Source organism: Triticum aestivum, chromosome 7B (assembly GCF_018294505.1).
Source record: "Triticum aestivum cultivar Chinese Spring chromosome 7B, IWGSC CS RefSeq v2.1, whole genome shotgun sequence".
NCBI classification, from domain to species: domain Eukaryota; kingdom Viridiplantae; phylum Streptophyta; class Magnoliopsida; order Poales; family Poaceae; genus Triticum; species Triticum aestivum.
Window position 1 is genome coordinate 270,421,298 of NC_057813.1, and position 10,757 is coordinate 270,432,054.

Sequence of the window (10,757 nt, forward strand, 5' to 3'; positions counted from 1 at the left end):
TCCTGCCGAGGGCACAAGATCGTAGCTGAGGTAACAAGCTAAACGTCGAAGTCCACGCGGAACTACTAGTGAGACCGAAGTCTCTCTGCAAAAACATAAAATAGGCAAACGTGAGTACAAATGTACCCAGCAAGACTTACATCAGAACTATCTACATATGCATCATTATCAACAAAGGGGATGGTGGGGTTTAACTGCAGCAAGCCAGCTTTGACTCGGTGGCTATCCTGAACTACGACTGCAAGTAACTCTTTTGAGGTGGCGCACACGAGTCCACATATTCACCATATCAATACACCACTATGGATCCGCTCCCGTCTCCCTACGAGAACGCCATCCATAGCACTCACGCTTATCTTGCGTATTTTAGAGTATCCACTTTCACTTGTCTATGAACTGATATAAGCAACCCAGAAGTCCTTTTCCGCGGACACGGCTATTCGAATAGATGATGTTAACCCTGCAGGGGTGTACTTCTTCATACATGTTTCCACCACTTAGCGTCTGCACACGACATGTGCTCGGCAGACTTCAAGCGAAAGCCGACGTGGGTGTAGACCACGACCTACCTAAACACTCAAGTCTCTAGTCCAGGTTTATCGCCTATTCGGGTTCCATCCATGAGGAGATCCGGCCGGAGTTTCGCTCACAGCCCCAAACGATGTGAACAGGGTTCCGTGACACCAAACGGGCGCCCGGTTTACCCGGCCACGTGCCTACCGCATCACAGCCCACCCCTACGGTCAGCGCTGTCCACGGCCTCCAGCATACTACAAACACCAGAAACTACTTGCAACTCCTGGACAGAGGACAAGGGTGAATAAGAAGTCGAGCGGGGTCATATTTCAGGGCCCAATGTATGGTAGTAGCTGAATCATGGATCACAAACACAGAACTCAGTTCCTGAGGACGGCTACAATGAGACAACCCACCATGTACTCCTACATGGCCTCTCACCGCTACCTTTACCAAATCGTGTTCACACACTTAGCTCACACACAGTAGGACATGTTCACACGCCTCTGATTCATCCCCGATGAATCAGACCTGACTCAACTCTAAGCAGTAGCAGGCATGACAAACAAGCATGAATGAGTAGGCACAACAGGGCTCAAACAACTCCTACTCATGCTAGTGGGTTTCATCTATTTACTGTGGCAATGACAGGTCATGCAAAGGATAAAGGGGTTCAGCTACCGCAGCAAGTAACAGATGAATCGGTGTTGTCCTAATGCAGTAAAAGAGAGCAGGAGCGAGAGAGTAGGATTGTATCGGAATGAACAAGGGGGTTTTGCTTGCCTGGCACTTCTGAAGATAACATTGAGTCTTCATCAGTGTCAACGATCACATCATCGGTATCACGTCTATCGAGAGGGGACAAATACCGGCAACACAGAAGGAACACAATCAATGCAATGCACAATATGATGCATGATCATGACATGGCAAATGAATGTGTTTTGGGCTAATGCAACTAGCAACAGATTAAATGAAGTTGGTTTGAATACAAGATTCAAATTCAAACTCCATATGTGATTATTTAAATGCCCTTTAATTGATTTGTGCTAAACAGCAGCTATAAGTTGTTCTAACATGCATGAAAATGGTACAGATGGATTCCTTGAATTTTTCTGATAATTTTTCATATATAAATTATTTAATTTGGAGTTACGGTTAATTTTCTATGATTTATTGAAGTTTTAGGCATTTTCTGGAATTTCAGAATTAAATTAAATCCAGAAAATACTTATTGCGTCAGCCCCACGTCACAGTGACGTCAGCAGGGTCAACTGGGCGCCTCCAGGTCAAACCTGACCTGTGGGACCCATATGTCAGTGTCACAGGAGTTAATCCCGGTCAAACCCAGCGCTGACTGGGGTTTGACCAGGGGTGGGGCCTACTGTCAGTGGGTCAGTGGCTTAACTAAAAGTAGTTATTAACTTAACCAAAGTTAGCAGGGGCCGGGCCCACCTGTCATGGACCTAGGGGAGGTCAAACCCCTGGTCAGCCGAGGCTAACACGCCGGCGGCTCGTCGCCGGTGAAGCCCGAGACGGCGGAGGGGGTCGGAATTCCTCCTCCGGCGACCAAATGGCCGGCGGAGGGCAGCTACGCGTAGCTGGGAGTCGCCCGCATCCATTTGTGCAAACGGCAGGGGCTGAGGTGGCTCGAGCTCACCGGAACGGGGTCCGCGGCGGCGACCGGAGTTCGGGCCAGCACGGGCACGGGGCTACGCTTAGCGAGCGAGCGAGCTGAGAGGCTGGGCGGGCTCCTGGGAGATCCACGAGCTCGAGGTCGTGCTCGGACGCGAGTTCGGTGACCTGCAACGACGGCGGCGACATCGCCGGCGGAGCCGAGCTCGCGGCTCCGGTGGAATCGAGGCTACAGGGCGCAATCGAAGGGGAAAAGAGGGAGGGGAGGCGTGGGAGCTCACAGCGGTGCCGTAGGGGTGGTTAGCCGGCTCGGGGACGCGACGATGGTGGTGAATTGACGATGAAGATCCTCGGCGGCCGGCGATGGAAACGGCGATGGTGGCGGCGTTGCAGCACGTCCGGGAGGTCCGTAGCTCAACGAGGAGGTGGAGGGGGTTGTGGCGGAGCTCGCAAGCACAGCGAGGGGTCGAGGGGGAGACGGTGGCTGCGGTGGTGCTCGTCGGTGGCGGCGGCTCCGCTCGGGTCCGAGAGGGAGAGAGAAACAGAGGAGGGGGAGAGCTCGGGAGGGAGTGAGGGGCGGTCGGGGAGGCGCGTGGCGTCGTCCGGGCGTCGCTGGGGAGGCCAGGGAGGAAGCAGGAGGTGGCTAGGGGGGGGGAAGCAGGAGGTGGCCGAGGCAGCGTCGGCGAGCGCCACGCCTCGCCTCTGCTCGTCCTCCTGGCAGAGGAGGAAGAGGACAAAGGAGGAGGAGGTGGGCTGGGCCGGCCACTTGGGCCGCCAGGTAAGCCCAGGTGAGATTCCTTCTCTCTCTCTGCTTTCTGTTTTATATTTCTGTTTTCTATTTTGTTCTGTTTTGTTTTAGTTTAGTAAAATACTAAACCATTTTAATAAATTCTGTAGTTTATTATGTGGTTTGCTAAAATATATACAAAGCCACTCACAAACTTCCAGAATTATTTGGAGTCATATTTAATATATATTAAATATAAATCCAAAGAAAATAGTTATTGGATTAATTCAAATGGCCAAAATAAATATCTCTGTGACTCCAAAAATATTGGTTTAAATTTTACCTCTCACCAATATTTCCATGGAATAACAGGAACATTTTCTTGGACTCATTTGAGAAGATTTAATTGTTGGTTGTTTTTAGAGGTTTCTGAGGCTTTGAAAATTCCTCAATTCAATTTCATTTGAATTTAAACATGATGCTCACATGAGGCTAACCTAGAGCAATGCCTGAAGCTAGGGATGTGACAACTCACCCCCACTAAACAAGAATCTCGTCTCGAGATTCAAGCGTAGGGTAGGATGAAGGGGAAACGCAAACTAGTACAATCTTCACGATCCAGGGTGCACTTCAGTTGAACGTTGATTCGATCACCATCATCGTCTTGAAGTCTTGCTCTGAGAATTCCTGTCAACATGACATGGAGGGAAGAAGGAGACTCTAGAAGGGTCGATCTTCTCGAAGATCGAACAACTCACGGAATGAGACATAGCAACATCTCTTGAGCTGGGAGACGAAGCACACCTCTAGAGGGATGGAGTGGAACAGATGACGAGGGTTCACTAGGTAGACAACAATTTCACGCTTAAGAGGGTGGCAAACGATTGTCAACGTAGCGGGGAGTTGAGTTGCCATGATACCACGACGAAACATCCTGAAGGAGGGTGATTCGTAGATTATCCCTTAAGTGGCAAAAAGAATTACCTTTGATTCAAAGATCATTGAAACTCTTTATACCAGCCTAAGGCAATCACAAGCGATCATTTGGAGGGGGTCGGTAGAATGGCATACTCGGACTTGGATGATGTGGATTACCTTGTTGAAAACAACGTAATGGATGAATTTGCTTATCACCGGAAATGGAAGAGACCCAAGGTAGAATGGCACATTGGCGGTGCAAGCTGGGAACAAAATGCAAATGCTGGGAATGATTCTGGTAACTGGGGAAGAACCCAACAATAGAGAGTGAATTCACTGTTGGAGTGGTTATAGCATAACCGAGGAAATCTGGGGCAATCCCAGCTAGTGCCGATGATAAGACGTAGCGCTTGTGCGTGCTCTCAAGAACTTGAGCATTTCCATATTCATCAAGGTTTTACCAACATCCGTGTCAAGGATCCTGGCAACACAACTTACTACCATGATGAATGGTGATGGAGGATGCAGATGCAAAGGAAGATAACACCTTCTCAGATTACACCTTAGCGAGCCAAGGAACAAAATCTGGATGATCGACCGAGAGACATTTAGCACTCCGCTTCTAATGTTCTCCTTGATGTGCTAGTGTAACCCATTCATAGATATGGTTTGATATCTAGAACATCAAGTAAAAGGTCGGACTTCGGGAACACAAAATCCATAGGGGCAACTAGGGAGTAAATCCTACGAAATCCCTATGGGGAGGTGGCCAACTTCCTCAATCAAGATATTTTAATAACAGGTCTTCCGGCTGGGTGTGTTGACCACGACATCCACATTACCGGTTTCTGAGGGACCGATATTATAGTTCTTGGGAAATGTTACAACCATTATATCTGCCTGAGATTCAGATCTGGTTGGTGTCAGGATATTCCAGACTCATCGAGTCTAGGAAGAAAAACGGAAGTTTGCAACACAAATCGACGAGATAACGTTGCGGGATTCTCGGGGGATGAACTACGATAGTAAGCTCCAAAACATGAGCTGGTTCTGCTACAAACATGTGAACACGTTGTCCCAGACAAACATTATCACATGGTAGTCTTACATCAAAATACTACCGAGTTCAGGTGGGGAACCATCATTAATGACATCGAAGTCTCCACGCGTGGAAATCCAAAGAGTTCACCTTGGACAGACTCCTTTATCTTTGAACAACTCAATCAGTGGCTTGGTGTGCTAGGATATACATATAGAATGGAGGTTGCAAATCTCCAGACCACAGAATACTTCGCACGTATGCATGACTGACTTGGGATGATTCCAGAGGAAGCAAAACTAACTTTCTCAAATTCACTGCGGCAACTTTCACCAAATGCACGTGTATAAAAGGAAGTCACTCCTTTCATCAACAAATACTTCATGAGCTAGCATGAAGAAAATGCTTTCAAAAGTTTCCAACACTAGCTTAATGTCCAACAAAATCATGGAGGAGATAAGGATGTTGTCAATGGGCTCAACAACAATTCATCTAGGTTTCCTTCTAAAAGGAATTCCATAGTTAAGTGAACACAGTGATAGCATTGGTCAGACCAAAGATGTAATGGTGTATGCGCGAGGGATCAACCACGAATAAGACAACATTACGAGCATCGTTGGTACTGACTTGATTTGACGATAGCCCACACTCAAATCAAAGGATTGATAAGACAATAGGTCCAGCAACTGATCACAGAGACCAATCGATGAAGATACCGTCTTTCTTCAACACACACTACACAAGAATATCCCTTTGGAACGAACTAAGTCAGGCAAGCTTTTATCTTCCAACCCTCCAAGTTGTTGTTTAGCTTAACTAACTAGCTCAGGGATATCTAACACCGATTCTTGGAGAGAAGGTGGTTCACAAGAAACCAACTTGATCACAAGCCCAACATAACAGTCAGGAAATAACCCGGTAATACTTCTGAGAAGATATTCAGAAAATCACGAACCACCGGTATGTTACTAAGCTCGAGAACAATCTTGCTTTTCAGGGCAAGACGATATGATCAATAGAGCAAGGATTTGAAATAATCCTAACTCATCGATCGAGGAGTGAACCAGGAGAATGGACTAGGTAGCATGATCAACTTTAGAATGATGATTCAAAACCAACACGCTAAGAATGAAATTATTGTCCTTTAACTACCCAGCAACGAGGTTGCTAGGCGTATTGATTTCACACATCACAATTCATTTGGCGGTATTCCGGTTGCATCAACACGAGGGCCGAGGAATGAACAGTGATGGCAAGAAGTATCACTGTACCAAGAGTTCATGGGATGGTGTGCAATTCCTATAACAATCTCGATATAAAATATGTAATACTCCAAGGTAGAGCAGAACCAAAAGCTGGATTAGCAATTTGATCTGCGGAGCACAACTTCTTTGACCCAATCCTGGATATGGAAGAGGTACTGGAGTTTGTTTCTCCTAGTCATTCCGCGATAGAATGGCTTGACGGACCACAAGAGTAATAGGCATCGATAAACGAACGCACGCATACTCTTGACTATCAATTGATAGACGAGGGTCAGAATGCAACTAAAGAGAACAACTCAAAGGAACATATAATTTTCTGAGTTGTGGATGCATAGATTAGTATGTCGAACCAAGTTCAACATATTTCTTCCGGATAACCCATGCAGAAAGGTAGAACTGGCAGAGTCACGATTTATGAATGGAGAACTCCTCAAGAGTAATCCTGTTGTGATATTTTCAGTTCAACGAGGAACTTCTGCCATAAGTAGTTCATGGTATTTGGAAGAAGAAGATACCACGGACTTCAAGGACTATCGCAAAGGTTACTAATATCCTAAAGGAACGAGCAAAACTATCAACATGAAGCAAGTAGGGTGAATCTCGGGTTCAAAACCCAGGGATAGAATACCTACTACTAAATGGCATCACGGGATGCTTTCGATAATGACGGCCAGAGTCATCACACTGGAACATAAATCATGGCTAGACTACTAGATGATCCCCTGAGACACCTAGGGTCATAAAATAATTCCAACATATATGTCGAGGTAATAATTACCTCAACACACCGATTAGTGTGGTTAATCTGGCCCATGGGAACAATGAAACGGGAAGAAAGGATTTGCAAATGCATCAGACTACTTAGAAACCTGGGATGACTCGGACAGCATAACGGCTGTAAATGCTCAGAAATGATTTGAGACATTCACAAAAATGGTGGCATAACCACTCAGAAGCACAATATCAAGGTTTCGAGATCAATAATTAACATACAGTAGTAGTAGGAACTGAACTGAGCTTAAATCCAACAATCTTATAAGTCTACTGGATTAGTAACACGTGATCCTAATAGAAAGAAGAGATAGCCTAGTTCTTAATCCCCGTAGAAGAGAAGATGATGACTCAGATCAGAAGGGCATGAGGTATAAGGAGTAAAAAGAGCCTTACGTTCCATCCCACAATCAATTCCCTTATATAACTAAAGAATTTCTAGACTCAACTTCGACCAGTTTGGCTTGGTAATCCTACAGGCAGTCAAGCTCTGATACCAACGCTGTCAGGACCCCGACTCAATGCCACATCGATCTAGCATGTAACACCTCATATCACTTTGCGGCCTCACGCACGGTATTCCCACGGGTGTCGCCTTACCTTTGCCCGGGACCGTTTGCGCCTTTTGGCACACGTATATGACAGTGTCGCTAGCATCCATATGATAAGGAGCCCGGGCTGACATGGCTAGTCGTAAACCCAAAGTGGCACAGACTTACAGGGACAGGCATCCATGACCCAGCATCGAACGTGTCGGTCATCAGCGAGTGAATCCAGGCTGTAGCACTGGGCTAGCAGGACTCCGGTGAACCGGGCTGTAGCGGGCTAACAGGACTCCGGTATTCATCGCGTGACATTTCCCCGAAGGGACAGACACAGGAACGAAGAAGGACACATGCCGGCCAGCCTAAGTGTTCCGGAGCAGTAGCAAGCTACCATGGCTCGGTGGAAACACTAGGAGACATTTCCCGGTAAGAGAGGCTACTAAAGATAAACAACTAGATGGTCAGATCCCACACATACCAAGCATTTCAATAACATACACACAATATGCTCGATATGTGCAATACAACATGGCATCACAACATGACTCTACGACTCAAGTATTTATTCAATAGGCTCCGAGGAGCGAGATATTACAAACATGGGTCTCATGACCCAACAATCAGAGCATACAAGTCAAAGCACAAGCGGAAGCTATCATGTCTGAGTACAGACATCTATAAATGAAAAAGGCTGAGAAGCCTGACTATCTACCAGATCCTGCCGAGGGCACAAGATCGTAGCTGAGGTAACAAGCTAAACGTCGAAGTCCACGCGGAACTACTAGTGAGACCGAAGTCTCTCTGCAAAAACATAAAATAGGCAAACGTGAGTACAAATGTACCCAGCAAGACTTACATCAGAACTATCTACATATGCATCATTATCAACAAAGGGGATGGTGGGGTTTAACTGCAGCAAGCCAGCTTTGACTCGGTGGCTATCCTGAACTACGACTGCAAGTAACTCTTTTGAGGTGGCGCACACGAGTCCACATATTCACCATATCAATACACCACTATGGATCCGCTCCCGTCTCCCTACGAGAACGCCATCCATAGCACTCACGCTTATCTTGCGTATTTTAGAGTATCCACTTTCACTTGTCTATGAACTGATATAAGCAACCCAGAAGTCCTTTTCCGCGGACACGGCTATTCGAATAGATGATGTTAACCCTGCAGGGGTGTACTTCTTCATACATGTTTCCACCACTTAGCGTCTGCACACGACATGTGCTCGGCAGACTTCAAGCGAAAGCCGACGTGGGTGTAGACCACGACCTACCTAAACACTCAAGTCTCTAGTCCAGGTTTATCGCCTATTCGGGTTCCATCCATGAGGAGATCCGGCCGGAGTTTCGCTCACAGCCCCAAACGATGTGAACAGGGTTCCGTGACACCAAACGGGCGCCCGGTTTACCCGGCCACGTGCCTACCGCATCACAGCCCACCCCTACGGTCAGCGCTGTCCACGGCCTCCAGCATACTACAAACACCAGAAACTACTTGCAACTCCTGGACAGAGGACAAGGGTGAATAAGAAGTCGAGCGGGGTCATATTTCAGGGCCCAATGTATGGTAGTAGCTGAATCATGGATCACAAACACAGAACTCAGTTCCTGAGGACGGCTACAATGAGACAACCCACCATGTACTCCTACATGGCCTCTCACCGCTACCTTTACCAAATCGTGTTCACACACTTAGCTCACACACAGTAGGACATGTTCACACGCCTCTGATTCATCCCCGATGAATCAGACCTGACTCAACTCTAAGCAGTAGCAGGCATGACAAACAAGCATGAATGAGTAGGCACAACAGGGCTCAAACAACTCCTACTCATGCTAGTGGGTTTCATCTATTTACTGTGGCAATGACAGGTCATGCAAAGGATAAAGGGGTTCAGCTACCGCAGCAAGTAACAGATGAATCGGTGTTGTCCTAATGCATTAAAAGAGAGCAGGAGCGAGAGAGTAGGATTGTATCGGAATGAACAAGGGGGTTTTGCTTGCCTGGCACTTCTGAAGATAACATTGAGTCTTCATCAGTGTCAACGATCACATCATCGGTATCACGTCTATCGAGAGGGGACAAATACCGGCAACACAGAAGGAACACAATCAATGCAATGCACAATATGATGCATGATCATGACATGGCAAAATGAATGTGTTTTGGGCTAATGCAACTAGCAACAGATTAAATGAAGTTGGTTTGAATACAAGATTCAAATTCAAACTCCATATGTGATTATTTAAATGCCCTTTAATTGATTTGTGCTAAACAGCAGCTATAAGTTGTTCTAACATGCATGAAAATGGTACAGATGGATTCCTTGAATTTTTCTGATAATTTTTCATATATAAATTATTTAATTTGGAGTTACGGTTAATTTTCTATGATTTATTGAAGTTTTAGGCATTTTCTGGAATTTCAGAATTAAATTAAATCCAGAAAATACTTATTGCGTCAGCCCCACGTCACAGTGACGTCAGCAGGGTCAACTGGGCGCCTCCAGGTCAAACCTGACCTGTGGGACCCATATGTCAGTGTCACAGGAGTTAATCCCGGTCAAACCCAGCGCTGACTGGGGTTTGACCAGGGGTGGGGCCTACTGTCAGTGGGTCAGTGGCTTAACTAAAAGTAGTTATTAACTTAACCAAAGTTAGCAGGGGCCGGGCCCACCTGTCATGGACCTAGGGGAGGTCAAACCCCTGGTCAGCCGAGGCTAACACGCCGGCGGCTCGTCGCCGGTGAAGCCCGAGACGGCGGAGGGGGTCGGAATTCCTCCTCCGGCGACCAAATGGCCGGCGGAGGGCAGCTACGCGTAGCTGGGAGTCGCCCGCATCCATTTGTGCAAACGGCAGGGGCTGAGGTGGCTCGAGCTCACCGGAACGGGGTCCGCGGCGGCGACCGGAGTTCGGGCCAGCACGGGCACGGGGCTACGCTTAGCGAGCGAGCGAGCTGAGAGGCTGGGCGGGCTCCTGGGAGATCCACGAGCTCGAGGTCGTGCTCGGACGCGAGTTCGGTGACCTGCAACGACGGCGGCGACATCGCCGGCGGAGCCGAGCTCGCGGCTCCGGTGGAATCGAGGCTACAGGGCGCAATCGAAGGGGAAAAGAGGGAGGGGAGGCGTGGGAGCTCACAGCGGTGCCGTAGGGGTGGTTAGCCGGCTCGGGGACGCGACGATGGTGGTGAATTGACGATGAAGATCCTCGGCGGCCGGCGATGGAAACGGCGATGGTGGCGGCGTTGCAGCACGTCCGGGAGGTCCGTAGCTCAACGAGGAGGTGGAGGGGGTTGTGGCGGAGCTCGCAAGCACAGCGAGGGGTCGAGGG